We start from the raw sequence: 19,484 nt of genomic DNA on the forward strand, positions 1-19,484 counted from the left end.
TATTTGACCATTTCCCCCGTTTCATACGAGATCTAGGGATGACTTTCTAATTTTATTTTAATTCAAATCCTACACCTTTTTTCTTCTAATTGTTTCTATTGTAAATTTGATCGATCACAACTTATTGGTTATATATCATATGCATGACGTATGCGTATGATACTTTTGTGATCTGTCAGTTTAAATCTCTTTTCACTCGTAATGCTATTTAACACGTGATTAGTTAATATAGTTTGTAGGTACAGGAGGGTCTAACCGAGACCTAGCGTCCACAGTAAATCGCATCACTGCATTTTTGGCTTGCATTTCTTCTGCCTTGATTAAGCAAATCCATATGTACGCATGTTAGACAGAACGTGGACAAATATTGAACCGATTGATGACCGTGTTGTTGTTTCTTCTCTTTCACCAACTCAGTGCTTCTATATATATTTGCCCGTGTGAACACAAACGTGCCACGAATTGAACCCGGTGCTAAAACTTCAAACTTGGAAGACATCAAGCTTCTGTTGTCGGGCCGGTCCATGTTTCGAAATTGGTTCGCGTAGATCTCTTCTAGGCCGGTGGGGTCTTTGATGATGCTTCCGTCGAAAAATGGTTTGAGCCGTTCCGGCAACAAATTGGAATCTTCGTGTTTGCAAATGTGAGCCCATGTTTTCACAAACATGGTTGACGTCTTGCCGTCTAGGATTTGCATGGTGCATGGATGTTCCAATACAGAAGCCGCGGTTAGGAAATATGGTGATCTGCAATGCAATGGCCGCGGCTTTGTCATGAGACACGGGCATCTGGGGTATGAGAGGATGGTATTCTTTGGCTTCAATGTTGAAGCTGTTGCTTGAAACTATATGGTGGAAATCACTATCGGACTCAGCTATGGTGAGCAAAACCCCGTCACCTCGGACGTGACAGAGAATAGGTTTAGGGGACTCTTTGGGCCATATGACGTTTCCGGCTAGAGGCAGAAATTGTTGGAGGCTGAGAGAGAGTGAGGTTTTGGGTTTCGGAATGAGTATTGAATGGGTGAAGTTGGTGTCGGAGGAGGAGTTAGGGTTATTGATTTCATAGAAGAAAAGACGTTGGACGGGTGCAAATCTTAGCCAGAGCAAGTCGAACAAGGTTAGAGGAAGGGACTCAGGAATGGCTGATGAGTCCGGCGTGCTTGGTTGCGGTGCTACTTTGCAAACCTCAACCACTTTCACCGAGTTTAGAACAGCCATATTGCAAATGGAGGATGCAAAACAAGTTGATAGTTTATAATTGCGGTAAATAATGGCCTCCCTTTTTTAATGACGGCCATGTGGTTTGTTGGATGATTTTTTATTCTTTTTGGGACTAAGCTAGATGCAGCGGGATCCCCATAGAGTATGCCAGAAAGATAACATATTTAACAAAACTCTGATAAAGTGAGACTCATACATGAGCATGGTTGATGTCCTTGCAAAGCTATTTTGCAAATCTCAAAATTTTTATTTTTAACAAACGATATTATTTACATGAAATGAGATGAGGTAGCCTTAGCCTCATAATGAGCTAAAAATAATGTAGTTCAAATTTTCTTTTAACGAAAATCAAATTTAAAACATCTCACTTATAAATAAAGAGGAATACTATATTATTGTAAACCTCAACCACACATTTTATAACTTGCCATGCGTTCCGCTGACTAATCAAAGTTAACTTTTTATTTAATTACTTTATTATAAATTTAAAACATATTTAAATTTTAAAACTAAACATAAAATAATTAGGAAAAATTTCTTTTAACGACAATCAAACTTAAGACATCTCACTTACAAATAAAAAGGAATAGCACGTTATTGTAAATCTCAACCACTTTTAGATCTTGCATATAGGTAATGGAGAATGTAAAACAAGTTAACATTTTATAATTCATGTAGATAACGTCCTATGATTTGGTGAATCATTTTTTATTTTTTGGGACTATCTTGCAAGTTACGAGCACCGTTATTAAATTCAAACATGATAATGTGCGTCACATGCACGAACATCTAAATTCCACTGACATCAAATTTAAGTATCAATCTATAAAATATGTGGAGCATTTTTGCTCATCATTATAATTATGGTGTATGTAACATCCCACATTGACCAACGGAGATGGGGTGATGCGCCTTATATGTACGTGCCCACCTACATATAGCACGAGGCCTTCTGGGAACTCATTGGCTTCAAATTCCATAGGCACTCCTAAGTTAAGCGAGTTTGGGCTAGGGCAATCCCAGGATGGGTGACCCACTGGGAAGTTCTCATGTGAGTTCCCAAAAACAAAATCGTGAAGGCATGGTCGGGGCCCAAAGCGCACAATATCATGCCTTTTGGGAACTCACCGGCTTCGGATTCCATAGGAACTTCGAAGTTAAGCGAGTTTGGGCTAGAGCAATCCTAGGATGGGTAACCCACTGGGAAGTTCTCGTGTGAGTTCCCAGAAACAAAACTTTGAAGGTGTGGCCGAGGCCCAAAACAAACAATATCGTGCTATAGCGGAGTTAAGATTGGGATGTGACATATTATAACATCTCACATTGACCAACAAAGAGGGGGTGATGTATCTTGTATGTACATACTCCTCTCTCTATAGCACAAGGTCTTTTGGGAACTCACTGACTTCGGGTTCCATTAGAACTTCGAAGTTAAGCAAGTTTGGGCGAGAACAATCCCAAGATGGGTGACCCACTGGGAAGTTGCTCATGAGTTCCCAGAAACAAAACCGTGAGGGAATGGGCTCAAAGCAGACAATATCGTGCTACGGCGAAGCCAGTTTTGGTTATGACTGAATGGTATCAGAGCCACTTTGCCGTGTGGTGCGAGTGTGCCGATGAGGATGTCGGGCCCCTAAGAAGGGTGGATTGTAACATCACCACATCAACCAACGGAGAAGGGGTGATGTGCTTTATATGTACATGCTCCATTCCCTATAGCACCGGGCCTTTTGGAACTCACTGGCTTCAGGTTCCATTGGAACTCTAAATTTAAGCGAATTCAGGCGAGAGTAATCGCAGGATAGGTGACCCACTGGGAAGTTGCTCATGAGTTCCCAAAAACAAAACCGTGAGGGAATGGTAAGCCCAAAGCGGACAATATCGTGCTACGGCGGAGCTGGTTTGGGATGTGACAGTGTATGTTTCTTATACTCCTAATCATTAGTTACGTGTTATTTTATTTAACTCTAGTTAACTTTTATATTAAATGTTACTTTTTTAATTTTGAAAAAAATTAACCAAGGTTAAATGATAAGACACGTGACAAATAATTAAGTGTATGGTGAGCATACACCATAATTTATAGTGGTGAACAAAAATGCTCCCGATAAAATAAGGCAATTTGAGATTTTGTCAACCAATTTTTATTAGGGAGTATTTTTGCTTATATATTTAAGTATAGGGTATGCTTACCACACATCTTATAACTTGCTATGTGTTCTGCTGACTAATCAAAGTTAACTTTTTATTTAATTACTTTATTATAAATTTAAAACATATTTAAATTTTAAAACTAAACATAAAATAATTAAGAAAATTTAATATTTTATTATAAATCTCAATTTTTTTTTTCAACAAACGATATTATTTACACGAAATGAGATGAGGTAGCCTTAGCCTCATAATGAGCTAACAATAATGTGGTTCAAATTTTCTTTTAACGAAAATCAAACTTAAGACATCTCACTTACAAATAAAAAGGAATACCACATTATTGTAAATCTCAACCACTTTTAGATCTTGCATATTGGTAATGGAGAATGTAAAACAAGTTAACATTTTATAATTGATGTAGATAATGTCCTATGGTGTGGTGAATCAATTTTTATTTTTTGGGATTATAAGTCTTGCAAGTTACGAGTATCGTTATTAAATTCAAACATGATAATGTGCGTGTCACATCCTGGTCCGGGCCCTCACCACAATCCGAGTCTGACTCTACCGTAGCACGATATTGTCCTCTTTGGGGCTCGACCATGCCTTCACGATTTTGTTTCTGGGAACTCACATGAGAACTTCCCAGTGGGTCACCCATCATGGGATTGCTCTCGCGTGAACTCGCTTAACTTCAGAGTTCCAATGGAACTCGAAGCCAGTGAGCTCACAAAAGGCCTCGTGCTAAGTAGAGATGGGAATATACATATAAAGCTTACATGATCCACTCCCTTGGGCGATGTGGGATGTTACAGTGCGTCACATGTGTGAACTTCTAAATTCCACTGACATCAAATTTAAGTATCACTCTATAAAATATGTGGAGCATTTTTGCTCATCATCATAATTATGGTGTATGTAGCATCCCACATCGACCAACGGAGAGGGGGTGATGTGCCTTATATGTACATGCCCACCTCCATATAACATAAAGCCTTTTGGGAACTCACTGGCTTCGAATTCTATAGGAACTCCGATGTTAAGTGAGTTTAGGCTAGAGCAATCCTAGGATGGGTGATCTACTGGGAAGTTCTCGTATGAGTTCCCAGAAACAAAACCATGAGGGCGTAGCCGGGGTCCAAAACGGACAATATCGTGGTTTTTGGGAACTCACTGCCTTCAGATTCCATAGGAACTCTGAAGTTAAACGAGTTTGAGCTAAGAACAATCCTAGGATAGGTGACCCACTGGGAAGTTCTCATTGAGTTCCCATAAACAAAACTGTGGGGGCGTGGCTGGGGCCCGAAACAGACAATATCGTGCTACAGCGGAGTCAAGATTGGGATGTGACATATTGTAACATCCCACATCAACCAACGAAGAGGGGGTGATGTGCCTTATATGTACATGCTCCCTTCCCTATAGCACGAGGCCTTTTGGGAACTCACTGGCTTCGGGTTCCATTAAAACTCCGAAGTCAAGCAAATTCGGGCGAGAGTCATCCCATGATGGGGGACCCACTGGGAAGTTGCTCGTGAGTTCCTAGAAACAAAACCATAAGGGAATAGGCCCAAAACGGACAATATCATGCTACGGCAGAGCCGGTCTGGGATGTGACTGAATGGTATCAGAGCCACTCGCCGTGTGGTGCGAGTGTGCCGATGAGGACGTCGGGCCCCTAACGGGGTGAATTGTAACATCACCACATCGACTAATGGAGAGGGGTGAAGTGCCTTATATGTACATGCTCTCATCCCTATAGCACGAGGCCTTTTCGGAACTCACAAGCTTCGGTTTCCATCGGAACTTCAAAGTTAAGCGAATTCGGGCGAGAGCAATCCTAGGATGGGTGACCCACTGAGAAGTTGTTCGTGAGTTCCTAGAAACAAAATTGTGAGGGAATGGTAAGCCTAAAGTGAACAATACCCTGCTCTTACGAGGCTGGTTTGGGATGTGACAGTGTATGTTTATTATACTCCTAATCATTTGTCACGTGTTAGTTTATTTAAATCTGGTTAACTTTTATATTAAATGTTACTTTTTTTATTTTGAAAAAAATTAACCAAGGTTAAATGATAAGACACGTGAGAAATAATTAAGTGTATGGTGAGCATACACTGTAATTTATGGTGGTGAACAAAAATGCTCCTGCTAAAAGAAGGCAAATTTGAGATTTTGTCAACCAATTTTTATGAGAGAGTATTTTTGCTTATATATTTAAGTATAGGTTATGCTCACCACACATCTTATAACTTACCATGTGTTCCGCTGACTAATCAAAGTTAACTTTTTATTTAATTGCTTTATTATAAATTTAAAACATATTTAAATTTTAAAACTAAACATAAAATAATGAAGAAAATTTAATACTTTATTAGAAATCTCTTTTTTTTTTTTTTAACAAACGATTTTATTTACACGAAATGAGATGAGGTAGCCTTAGCCTCATAATGAGCTAACAATAATGCGGTTCAAATTTTCCTTTAACGAAAATCAAACTTAAGACATTTCAGTTACAAATAAAGAAGAATACCACATTATTGTAAATCTCAACCACTTTTAGATCTTGCATATTGGTAATGGAGAATGTAAAACAAGTTAACATTTTATAAATGATTCAGATAATGTCCTATGATTTGGTGAATCATTTTTTATTTTTTGGGACCATAAGTCTTGCAAGTTACGAGCACCGTTATTAAATTCAAACATGATAATGTGCGTCACATGCGTGAACTTCTAAATTCCACTGCCATCAAATTTAAGTATCATTATAAAATATGTGGAGCATTTTTGTTCATCATCATAATTATGGTGTATGTAACATCCCACATCGACCAACGGAGATGGGGTGATGTGCCTTATATATGTACATGCCCACCTCCATATAGCACGAGGCATTTTGGGAACTCACTAGTTTCGAATTGCATAGGAACTCCTAAGTTAAGCGAGTTTGGGTTAAAGCAATCCTCAAATAGGTGACCTACTGGGAAGTTCTCGTGTGAGTTCCTAGAAATAAAACCGTGAGGGCGTGGGTGGGGCCCAAAGCGGATAATAGTGTGCCTTTTGGGAACTCACTGGATTCGGATTCCATAGGAACTCCGAAGTTAAGCGTGTTTGGGTTAGAGCAATCCTAGGATGGGTGACCCACTGGGAAGTTCTCATGTGAGTGTCCAGAAACAAAACTGTGAGGGCGTGGTCAGGGCCCAAAACGGACAATATCGTGATACGGCGGAGTTAAGACTCAGATGTGACATATTATAACATCCCACATCGACCAACGGAGATGGGGTGATGTGCCTTATATGTACATGCTCCCCTCTCTATAGCACGAGGCATTTTGGGAACTTATTGGCTTCGGGTTCTATTAGAACTACAAAGTTAACCAAGTTCAGGCGAGAGTAATCTCAGGATGGGTGACCCACTGGGAAGTTGCTCGTGAATTCCCAGAAACAAAACCGTGAGGGAATGGACCTAAAGTGGACAATATCGTGCTATGGCGGAGTCGGTCTTAGATGTGACTGAATGGTATCAGAGCCACTCTGCCGTGTGGTGTGAGTATGCCGATGAGGACATCGGACCCCTAAGGGGGATGGATTGTAACATCCCACATCAACCAACGGAGAGGGGGTGATGTGCCTTATATGAACATGCTCCCCTCCCTATAGCACGAGGCTTTTTGGGAACTCACTGGCTTCGGGTTCTATTAGAACTCCGAAGTTAAGCGAATTTGGGCGAAAGCAATCCCAGGATGGGTGATCCACTGGGAAGTTGCTCGTGAGTTCCTAGAAACAAAACTGTGAAGGAATGATAAGCCCAAAGCAGACAATATTGTGCTACAGCGAAGACGGTTTGGGATGTGACAGTGTATGTTTATTATACTCCTAATCATTTGTCACGTGTTATTTTATTTAACTCTAGTTGACTTTTATATTAAATGTTACTTTTTTAATTTTGAAAAAAATTAACCAAGGTTAAATTATAAAACATGTGACAAATAATTAAGTGTATGATGAGCATACACCATAAGTTATGGTGGTGAATAAAAATGCTCCCGATAAAATAAGGCAAATTTGAGATTTTGTCAACCAATTTTTATGAGGGAGTATTTTTGCTTATATCTTTAAGTATAGGGTATGCTCACCACACATCTTATAACTTGTCATGTGTTCTTTATTCATCCAATCCGATGGTTGAAAATAAAAAAAAAAAAAAAAAAGTTAAAATAGATATGTGGATATCATTTTTTTTTTTTTTCAACTACTGCTGTAATTAAAAATTTATCAGATTTAAACTTCGATACTTCGCTATTATTGTTCTTGCCGTTGCAGATCGGAGCCTGCAAATCCTCGAATTCGAAACTCACAGTATATGAAGTTCATTCATGAAATCGTAAGAGATTGATGGGGAAGCCAGCGAATCCATGGATGGGATACAGAAGAACAAATGGTCGTTGCTGGTTTTGGCACTGTTACTGCTGCAATTAAAAATTTATCAGATTTAATTAGTTTATTATTGTTCTTGCTGTTTCCACAGCCATGGTTTTCTTCATGAGAACCGAGTTAGATTTGTGCAGGCGAACACTGGAAGTCGTTTCGGCGATGGAAGTGATAGAACAGCCGTCATAGTCCACTCGCCGCTGGTCTAGCCGTCGGGATTGGCTTATGGCGAATTTGAAGCTCGGTGGATTTGTTTTTATTTTATTTTTTGCTTTATTTCAGAGGGGAAGGAGGAGGAAGGAGGAAAGAATGGGGGAAGCGGATGAGTGGGGAAGAAAGGGTGAGAAGGCGGGTTGTTAGTGGGGCCCAATATTTAATTTTCTTAATATTTTATGTTTAGTTTTAAATTTTAAATATGTTTCAAAATTAAAATAAAGTAAGTAATTAAAAAAAAAAACTTTAGTTAGTTAGCGGGACACATGTTAAGCTATAAGATGGGTGATGAGCATATTCTATAATTAAGGGAGGTGAGAAAAAATACTCACTTTTTATCAAGTGCAAATATCTTCTTATTTACGCTACACAAAATATAAAGAAATTTAATATATAAAGAAGAATTGTAATGTAGAATTTCAGTTTTCCAAAAAGTATTGTGTAAGTTCACTCACGAGTTAATTTTAATATTAACTCACGTATTTTTACGTCATTCAACATGCATTGTTTATGTCTTAAGGTTAAATAACCGCACATGTGAAAGGTGTGTTTGGAGGGGTGCGTGTAGAGTGACATCATTAGTGAATTAAATAATTTGTTGTTATGGAGAAATGAATCAATGAAGATCCGATCCGCATGAAAATGTATAAGCATAATTACTTTCTGCCACTTTAGTACAATGCAATTTGTAAAAATATTTAATATATTGGAGATGGAAACAAACAATTTACATAAATAACTATATATATATATAAATTAAACATTAATTGCATTACATTTGCAAATTGTTATAGGCTCTTGAAAGAGTAATGTTAGAGAGACAAAATTTATAAACTAAATGATGTGTCATAATAGGAATTAACACGTTTATTAAAATGACAATTTGCGGCTTTCGTCTTTTCTAGGTTGAGGGTATTAACCGATCTCCGACAGGATGGTTTCAAAAACATGGCTTCAAAGGTCTTCAAGCCCGTTAGCAAATAGAGAAGCAAAAATCTCCATACATTGTTTATTCAAAACAACCCCAATCTCAATACTTCCATCGCCATCTTTACTATCTGAGAAAGAGATAGCCCCAGTCCTATCATTCGAAATGAAGTCGCACTTCCTTGGCCTTCCCCATCCAAAATCAGTATCATAAACCCTAAACCGGTGTGAACCAGCAACCGAAATAAGCTTATCGGCCTGTGGTTGAATATATTCTATCCAAGCCTCCGCCCCATCCAGCAGCCGATTATCTAAACCTTCTAGGGCTTCACTAATTGCAGTTACAGCCACAACCAGCCCGTCTTTTCCAAATATGCCCTCTCTTTCTACAACTACTACACGTCCGCCTATGCAATTACCAAAATAATTTTCAGATATTTTTGGGTCCAAACGGGACCTACAATCCACAGCAATAGCCAATTGTATTTTTTCGGATTTTATTTCCTCTGCCTTGACTATGCAAACCCATGCATACGCATATGTGAGACAGAACCTGGACAAATGAATCGATTGTTGTTGTTGTTTCTTCTCTTTCACCAAATGCCTTATTGCTTCAATTTTGGTTGGTGTGAATTGGAAGCACCCTCGAACTGAGTCCGGTTGTGGAGCTTTAAATTGGAGAGGCATCAAGCTACGATTGTTGGGTCGCTCCAAATCCATATTTAGAAAGTGGTTCGAATAAATTAAGTCGATCCTGGTCGGGTCAGGGATAACGCTTCGGTCGTAAAATGGTTTGAGCTCGTCTGGTACCAAATCGGACTCGTGTTTACATATGTAAGCCCATGATTTCACAAACATGGTTGAAATCTTGCCGTCTAGGGCAGCATGGTGCACGGATGTTCCAATAGAAAAGCCATTGTTTGGGAAGAGAGTGATTTGCAATGCAAGTGCTGCGGCTTTTTCGTGACAAACTTCCAACTGGGGCACGAGAGGATGGTATTCTTTGGCTTCGATGTTAAAGCTGTTGCTTGAAACTAGGTGGTGGAAATCAGCATCGGACTCAGCTACAGTGACCGAAACGGCATCCCCTCGGAGGTAACTGAGGATTGGTTTAGGGGAGTCTTGGGGCCAAGTGATGTTTCCTGCTAAAGGTGGAAAGTGGTGGAGGGTAAGAGATAGCGAGGTTTTGAGCTTTGGAAGTATAGAATCGAAGAAGAACGAGTTTTTTGAGGAAGACACTATTTCGTAGAAGTAAAGGCGTTGGACGGATGGAAACTTTAACCAAAGTATGTCGAAGAAAGTTAGTGGAAGAGAGAACTCTTGATCTACATATTGTGGAGCAACTTTGCAAATTTCAACTAATTTCATTGATTTGTTTGCGTCTGCCATTGCTGTTGGGGGATGGATGGTGTAGAGCTTGATGGATCGTTTAATATATAATAAAAGAAATCTGTTTTTATTTTTATTAATAAAAAAATGTTTTATAATCAATAAACAGTTGCAACATTCTATGCCACGAGAAATTTTTAGTTGTGACGGAAATACGGATGGTACACTATATGTTTTTATGAAAATGGTGGAAATTTTTAATTTTTAAGTTACTAACCTTTTAATACATATAACCCATCATTTATATAGAAACACGTGGTGCAATAGCTCATGTGACAGTTTCACTGGAAAATCTCCCCTCTACCGCAAGTCGCACCTAACGTCATGAGTCATGATATAAAATATATATATATATATTTTTTAAAACATGGATAAAATTGGACAATGATGTATGCGGCACAAGTCGCACCTAACGTCATGAGTCATGATATAATATATATATATATATATATATATATATATATATTTTTTAAAAACATGGATAAAATTGGACAATGATGTATGCGGCACAACTGAAATAACACGTCCATATTTCATCTTTGCTTTTTTTTTTTTTTTTTTTTTTTTTTTTTTATAGCATAGTGTCTCTAAAATAGACCCACCGATCAAAAAGTCATTTTGAAATTGAAAATCGATGATTGTAGTTTTTGAAAAATAAGTTGTAAATTCATGTTATCATTCGGTTATAATTTTGTCAAAAATTATATAATGTACGGATTTGGCACATAATTGGTCTACAAGTCTAAATAAACATTGCCCTATGAATTAAAAATATTTGAATAATGAAAAAAAAAAAGAAAAAAGAAAAAAAAGAAGAAGATGGATATTTGTTAGATCTCACATCGTCCAGGAGAGAGAGGATCTTTTATGCCTTATATGTAAATGCCCACCTCTATATAGCACAAGACATTTTGGGAGCTCATTGGCTTCGAATTTCATCGGAACTTCGAAGTTAAGCGAGTTCGAATGAGAGCAAAAACGGACAATATCGTGTTACCCAGACTGAGACTGGGATGTGACAATATTGATCTCTTCATCCCGTGAATAACCATTTTAAAATTAGATTTTTAAAAAGAAACAAGTTCATGTTTCATTTTCTTTTGCGTTTAGTTGAAAAAAAATAATTAGTTTGAGATTGCATTGTTATTGAGGCGGTGCAATGTAACTGGGAGGTTCTCTGGAGGATTAAAACTATCTTTGAGGATGCCCATAGTCTGGCTTGCTCCAACCGGGTTGTATGAAGGCAAATTTACCGGGAGGTAAACTTTGTTGCGGATGTCTTAGCTCACTCTGGTTTGTCGATTGTGAATCCTCATATTTGGGATCATTGCTTGCCTTTTGTTGCGGTCAATGCCTTTACTTTCGATTGTATTGATAAGGGTTGTACTAGAGGTTTGTCTTTAATAAATTTTTTTCTTGATAAAAAAAAAAAACATTGCAAAATTAAAATTAATATGGAAGAAATAGCAGATCATTGAGCCACAAGTCTCACCTAATTTTAGTGAGATAGCAGATCATTGAGCTAGAAGTCTCACCTAATTTTGTATGAGTGTCGGTGAGTCACGAGGTAATAATATAATTGATTAATAGTTCTGTTTGGCGATAAGATGGTTAGAAGATAGCTTTTGTGGTGAAAAAAATTAGGATTTAAGCACAAAATTGAAAATTTCAGTCAACTCTCCGTTAATTGTTAGCACATAAGTCTCACATGCTAATAATTAATAGAATGTTCACGAAATTTTCAATTTTGTGCTTAAATCCTAACAGACTTCCCCACAGTAGCTTAAATCCTAGTTTTTTTCACAAGAGTTATTTTCTAAATATCCTATCACCACAGGAACTAATAATCCAATTAAGCTTTTTTTTTTTTTTTTTTAATTTTTTTTATTAAGAAAACATGGGATAATATTAGATAAAGGTTTATGTGGCACAGCTTCTCTTCTATCATATGTGAATGAGGATTTTGGGTTTCCATCCATTTGTTCAAATTTGAACTCCTTCTTTAAAAAAAAAAAATCAAAATTAATGTAATAGTATTGAACTCTCTTCCTTTCCCTTAATGATAATAAATTAAAATATAAAAAAAATTACAGACAATGTTCGTATATCATTTTTTTTCCTTCCAAAAGTCATTCTTTAAGCAAACAAAGAAGGTACAACAAGAAATAAAAGCGGAAAGGCACAAACGCCCTATCTCCAGAGAAATTTTTCTTTGTGATTAGAACAAGAGTAGCATACCATGTGTTTTTATAGGGTGAAATACCGATTTAGTCCCTGAATTATCATCTCAGTGAAAATTAGGTCCCTAAATTATTTTTTGGGTAAAATAAGTCCCTAAATTCATTAAAAATTGCTAATTGCATCCATACTATTATATTCAGAGCTATTTTATCCAATTTTTCATTAACTGAAGTCACTTTACACACTTTAGAGTGTAATACCGTTATTTTTTCGCCTATAAGCCCTTAACATTTCATATAGTTGCGAATCTAACATCTAATTTACTCTCCAAAGTTAACTTACACTATTTCTTATGAAGAACTATCAATTAATTACCCTCCAAAATTAACTTCATACACTATTTCTATATGAAAAATTACCAATCTACCATTCATTGTGTACTACATGCAAGTAACGTGACTTAAATTGACAAAAAATTGAATATAGTAGCTTTGAATATAATATTAGTGATGTAATTGGTAGATTTTTATAATTCAATGATTGATTTTTCTGAAAAAAAAAGTTTAGGGACCTAATTTTCACTGAGGTGATAATTCAGGGACTAAATTAGCAGTTCACCTGTTTTTATATAAGAGCACTTCTATCAGGGGTGGGATAGGCCGGCACACAGCCAAAAACATTGCCTGGCACCTAGGGAAGTCTATCTAGCCCATAGGATAGCTTGGCACCTAGCCCAAGCTGGTTTCCAGGCCAGCCCAAAATTGATAGACCTTGGGACCGGCCCGTATGACGCCATGCTGACGTCAGGGATGAAAGGAGCCACGGAGGGAGAAGGCAAATGGCCTAAAAGTGATGGCCCGAGTTCGTCAGAAAATCTGAAAAAAATGCACTGACAGCATGTTTACATCAACACAAAGGTTTCCAACATGATTTATATGTTAGAAACCATAAGAATAGGATTGAGAACTTACCCAGGTGAAATGCAAGAGATTTCACCGAGATTGGACCTTGAACTCGTCGAAGTTGTCTGTTTTCCTTTGTCGGAATCACATGCAGGGAATTAAGCCCTCGAATTAACCACAAAAAATTGCAACACAACATGATTTAAAGCTCAATAACACAATACAGTGATAGAAACATCACTTAGGTTAGAGATTGAGAGCTCAAGCTCTCGGCTTCAATGGTAGGACCTCGCACCATGCACCGATGCCGTATGCAAGGCCATGGTTGGGTTCCTTGAGCTCCAGGGATTACAAAAATAATATTTTGTGTTTGATTTGTTGCAGGTTTTGAAGAGGAATGAGAAGGGGAGCTCACGGGAGTAAGCTGGAAAAGAGAAAGAGGGAGAGAAAATAGATAGAGAGAGGAAGAGAGAGAGAGAACCGGTTGGGGATGTAGAGGGAAAGTATAGAGGGTTCTAGCGGAACCGTGGAGGTTCCTGACTTATCTTTTTTTTAATAAAATTATTATTTATATTATTTTGTAATAAAAAATAATATTTTAATAAAATTGATTGGGCTATTTTTTATTAGGGGTGGAGATGCATTTGGTCTATTACTGTTCATTGGGGTCTAACACTGTTTACTGAGTGGATAAATGCGCTGGGTGTTGGCACATTTGTGTTAGGGTGGAAATGCTCTAAGTGGTGAGAAATTTTATTTTTGAAGTTATTAACTTTTTAATACGCTTATCCTATCATTTGTATTGTAACACATGATGTACCATCCAATGTACCGGTCACTAAAAAATCTTTCAACAATTAGTGGCGTATTTTTCAAGAATACGACAGAGGACTTTTGTTGGTTAATTGCTTGTCTCGAGGCTTTGCAGTAAGTGTTGAGGATGCTTAGCAACTACCGACACTTATCAGGATCGACATTGATGAAAAACAAGGACTTGTCCGCAAACAGTATGTGAGACAGAGTTGAGCATGAGTGCCCCAGGAGAATCCCTGACAAAACCCCCTATCAAAATGGCGGGAGATCAGAGATGAAAGAGCTTCAGTCACAAACAAGAAAACATATAAATATATATTCGATTATATTTGATCTAAGCTGTTAGATTCAATAAATATATAAATATAAAAAAAAAATTGAATGTGGACCGTTGGATTAACCAACGGTCCAATTAAACTGGTTGTTGGGCTACAGTAACGCTGACAGCAGAAAGGGGCAACCCACGTGGGTGAGCCTTCGGCTGGAAAGTTTGTAGCGCTTGAGTCACGTTGGGGAGATTGAGTTTTGGGGTGTGGGCTTCACAACCTATTTTTCACTCTTATCCATGGTTCCCACTTCAATTTGTTGCCTTCATTTTAGGTTTATGTTTGGTTTAGGTTTTGGGTTGGAGTGGATATTTTTTTGTTGGGGGGGGGGGGGGGGGGGTGAAGGGAAAACTTAGGTTTTAACCTATGGTTGGAGTGGGTCTAAGGGGAGATGGGGTCTCCCTAGCGAATTCCCTGATAAGGTTTAAACTTTCCCCACATTTGCCATTGAAAGAGTTAAAAAAAGACATAGTTTGAGTACATGCCATAATTAAGAAGATCCAGTGAGAATTGAACCCCAGCTGGGTTAAAACAGCTTCCAAGAAACCCTGTTTAACACGATCGTAAGCCTTATTCATATCCGCCTTCAAACCTAACTCAAAACCATGCTTTGAATTCTTATGTTTTAGCTAGTGGAAAACTTCATGAGGTATAAAGATATTGTCTGGGATTTGATGACCCAAGACAAAATCACATTGGTGATGGGAGACCAAGCTTGGTAGATGGTCCTTTAGTTTATTGACCAAAAGCTTTGATAAGATCTGGTAAAAGAAGTTGCACAAGCTAATAGGACGAAATTGCGAGATATTTTTTGGGTTCGGAACTTTTGGAATGAGGACCAGGTTTGTATGGTTCATGGTTCGAGAGAGGAGACACTGGGAGGAAAATTTAGATACCGCACCAAAAATAATCCCATTCACCGTTTCCCAGCAGGTTTAGTAGAAGCTACCATGAAAACTATCAGGCCCTGCAACTTTGAGACACCCCCTATCTGGAAAACATCATTTTTATGTCATCTAACTCGAAGGGCCTCATAAGATCATTATTAATAGAGAGAGATACAACCTGATTTAGGCCAGAAAATGCTTCATGAAGTTGACGGGGACCCTCAGTGGAAAACAACCCTTTAAAATATAAGTCGATATACTCCCTAACTTTCGGCTTCCTCTTCAAGCCAAATAATGTTCTCAGTCTTGAGCCTAAGGATCTGATTGCGTTTTGTTGTATTGTGGTTTGGTGGAGAAAGAAGTATTTCTATCTCCATTCCATAACCACGATATATGAGAACGTTGCGGCCAATATAACTCTTCATTTCTCCAGGCCTCTACTAATTTCTCAGTTGAAAGACGGGTCACATTCTGTTTAATGGTGGGGTTAGGTTGATTATCATTCTCTTGAATTGTTATGAGAAGCCTAATAATGGTGGTTCGGTTGTTGGAGAATTTTTTGCTCCAAGACGATATGCGGGTGCTACATGGTTGTAAGAATTCGAGACCAAGACGAAATATAAGAACCATCGTTATTATCATTCCATACTTCTTTAACTACATTAGGAAATTCCGGATCCTTGATCCAGAAAGCTTCTAAATAGAAAGTTCTATGGCCATTACAAACATAAGGGGAAGAGTTTAATATCAACGGTCTATGATCTGAGCCAATGAGAGGTCCGTGCGTGATAACGGTGGATGGTCATTTCTTCATCCAAGTAAGTATGAACTATTACGGGGGGTGTAGTCAAACTTGGATTTGAGAGGATTTTAAAAGACTTTAAAATCCTAGTGTAATCAATTAAAAGATTTTAGAATCCATTCAAATCTAGGTGTAGTCAATTAAAAGATTTTAAAGGATTTTAAAATTCATCCAAATCTAAGTGTATTAAAAAAATTAAGATTTTGGAGGATTTCAGTAAGTTTTTGTGGGATTTGAAAGCAAAAAGTATATATAACCAAGACTAAAAAGAATCCAACCTCATCCCCTAGGATTTCAAATCCTTCCACCACAATCCACCACAATCCATTCAAATTCTTTAAAATCCATATGAATTTTGTAGGAGTCTTTAATCCTCTTGAATCCTATAAAATCTATCACTTTTAAAATCCTTTAAAATCTTAGTTTAACCATGTGGATGCAAATTTCTTCCTCATTGTTCTTGGACAAAATTGCACCTACAAAACAAATAACACATTAGGTCAAGGCCAAGAGCCTCACGCGCCCACGACGAATGGGGGGGCTTTGGCCGAAGAACCTCCGATGCCAAAGTTAGAATTTAAAGAGAAACGTGTCTGGAGAGTTTTTTTGGGAGTTTTGCAAGAGTGTGGAGCTCCCATTTTTAGAGAAAATAGGGTGACATATATAGGGAAAACTTATTTGTCTTCTCCGCACTGCACCGATGCAAGAAAAACTTAATTCTTCTTGTCTTCTTCTTGGGTGGTGCTGCCATGGGACAGTTGTCGGGTTGGTGCGGCACGTCGGTTGGCAGGGGCCAGGAGTCGGCTTGTTATGGGCCAAGGAGGTAATGTGGCAGGGGCCATTGCTTGAGCAGCTCGGTTTGATTGAAGCCAATGATTGGTTCGGCATAGGCCGAAGAAGTGGCGTGGTATGGGCAATTGTTTGGGCTGCCACGTCTGGGTTGCCTGCCAAAAATGAGGAAACTTCTTGAGTTTAATTTCTCAGATGTCGTAGATGGAGCAGCCAAGGATGAAGCTGCCTAGATCGAAGCTGCTAAAGATAAAGTGTCAGATGAACGAATTATTGAGTGCAAAAATGGTTGATGCCCCATGACCATTTGCTGCCTAGTTGATCTTCAATCATTCAATCTTTTGAACTATGTGGCTTTCTTACACTAGAGAGCTTACCCAGATGGGTGTCAGGGAATTAGTTTACCATCTCGCAATGTAGAGCAATTAGTTTGTCTTCTCGCACTAGAGAGCAAACTTATATGGGTGTCGGGGAATTAGTTTACCCTCTCGCATTGGAGAGCAATTAGTTTATCCTTTCACACTAAAGAGCAGACCCAATGAGTGTCGGGGAATTGGTTTATCCTTTCGCATTGGAGAGCAATTAGTTTATCCTCTTGCACTGGAGAGCAGACCCAAATGGGTGTCGGGGAATTGGTTTACCCTCTCGCACTGGAGAGCAATTAGTTTATCTTTTCGTACTGGAGAGCAGACCCAAATGGTGTCGGGGAATTGGTTTACCCTCTCGCACTGGAGAGCAATTAGTTTATCTTCTCGCACTGGAGAGCAAACCCAAATGGGTGTCGGGGAATTGGTTTACCCTCTCGCACTGGAGAGCAATTAGTTTATCCTCTCACGCTGGAGAGCAGACCCTTTTGGGTGTTGGGGAATTGGTTTACCCTATTGCACTGAAGAGCATGAAAATCATTGTCGTGAGTACAGGTGAAGAAAGCTGGACTACTGGGACAACCGAAATAATCTTTATCCTGCCTCCGGTTCTTGGTACTTGGGCTGGTGTGTCCTTCTGGTACTCGTCTGCCCTCGGCGTGCCATTAGGCTGAGCTGCTACATTTGTCAGAACAGAAGTAGTCCTTATATCCAGCAATCTATGTGAGGTAGTCCCGTCTGCTCGATCTTATCATTGAAAGATGACTCGCTTATGTTGGTCATGTCTCATCGGAGCGTCATGTTAATAGCTTTGTTGTGCGGCAAATTATGCAATCGCTCGGTCAGAAGCTCTTTCTACTTCTTCCTGAATGTGCCTTTGTTGGGGTGACAGAGTTCTCGGCTGCCCCCGGTCATGACCTGCTGGTCTAGGCTCTTATTCCATGTGTTCGGCTCGTATATACTGCAGCTGCGGTGGGTGTGGTATGTTCCTAGCAGGCAAGCAGGTAACCCGCAAGCTGCTAGTTGAACTTGAGCCTGATTGAGTGACTGCTTCTCTCCGTCCGCTGTGCTGCTTACTCCGATGTGAGGTGAAGAATGTTCCTTGCGGGCCTTGCCACGAATAAACATTTCACCTGGAAGGTTGCTCATGTTGATTATCGGAGTGTGGCCCCAACCTTAAGATGTATGTTTGTCTGTGGGCCTAACTGAGAGTGCACGCTCCTCCACGCGCTAAGATGAGAGTATACGCTATTTCGGGGGTCCAGTCGGGAGTGTACTCCGTTAGAACGCTTGGTTCGTGACTGGCTAAGTGGCTGCTTGCTGAGACGCTGGTGGAGAGGTTCGTTTGCCCTTGTCTTTCTTCGGGACACCTTATCCGGGGCACATTGGATTTCGGTGCGTTGCAAGAGTTGATTCACCAAGGTTGTCTGTTATGCAAGGGCGCTCGTTAACTTTATGACTTGTTGAGACAAGTGTTGTTCACCATTTAGATTAGAAGAGCTTGGAAAGAATATGCCTCATTGAGCAGTGGAAGTGTGGTAGGCTTTAGGCGCGAGATTTGAATTGGGAAATATCAAATCCGCGGAGAAATGTGGTAAAAATGACCCCGACTCGATGGTTGGTCCAGATGGTTGAGATAGTCTTGGGCCGATTTGGGTCGCTTAGAATGTCGCGGGAGCAAGTTGGGCCACGATAGTGGGTTACTCAGAGGGAACAGGCTGGGCCACGGGAGTGGGCTAGGCCACGAGAGCAGGCTGGGGCACGAGAGTGGGCTGCTTGGCGGGAGCAGGCTAGGCCACGAGAATGGGCCACTCGGCGTGTGATGCACATGGGTGTAAGGCTTGGGCTCTGCTTGGCAACACGTTGGACGTAGAGTAACATGGCTTGGGCTGTGGCCTTAGTGCCATGAGCCACCTTGGATGGCATGGCTCGGGCCGTGGTGGTGACACTACAGACCTCACCACGGATAGCTACTGTGGTAGCCACCATGGTGGTTCTCATGGTGGAAACTCATGGTGGTGGTGCCGCTCCACCTATTGTCACATTTAGCCTCGTGGATCGCCGTGGTCCCATCTCT

The 19,484-nt window shown here is 39.5% G+C and overlaps 2 pseudogenes across 1 annotated transcript; both read right to left on the reverse strand.

The window, feature by feature from the left end:
- Positions 1-219: 219 nt before the first annotated feature.
- Positions 220-1,220, reverse strand: LOC137709237 (phenolic glucoside malonyltransferase 2 pseudogene; annotated as a pseudogene).
- A 7,491-nt stretch (positions 1,221-8,711) lies between these two features.
- LOC137709536 (phenolic glucoside malonyltransferase 2 pseudogene) lies at positions 8,712-10,367 on the reverse strand (annotated as a pseudogene). Its single transcript, XR_015958251.1, has one exon. The product of XR_015958251.1 is annotated as a phenolic glucoside malonyltransferase 2 pseudogene (transcript).
- Positions 10,368-19,484: the final 9,117 nt, after the last annotated feature.

Source organism: Pyrus communis, chromosome 17 (genome assembly GCF_041283825.1).
Source record: "Pyrus communis isolate YQ-2024b chromosome 17, ASM4128382v1, whole genome shotgun sequence".
Classification (NCBI taxonomy): domain Eukaryota; kingdom Viridiplantae; phylum Streptophyta; class Magnoliopsida; order Rosales; family Rosaceae; genus Pyrus; species Pyrus communis.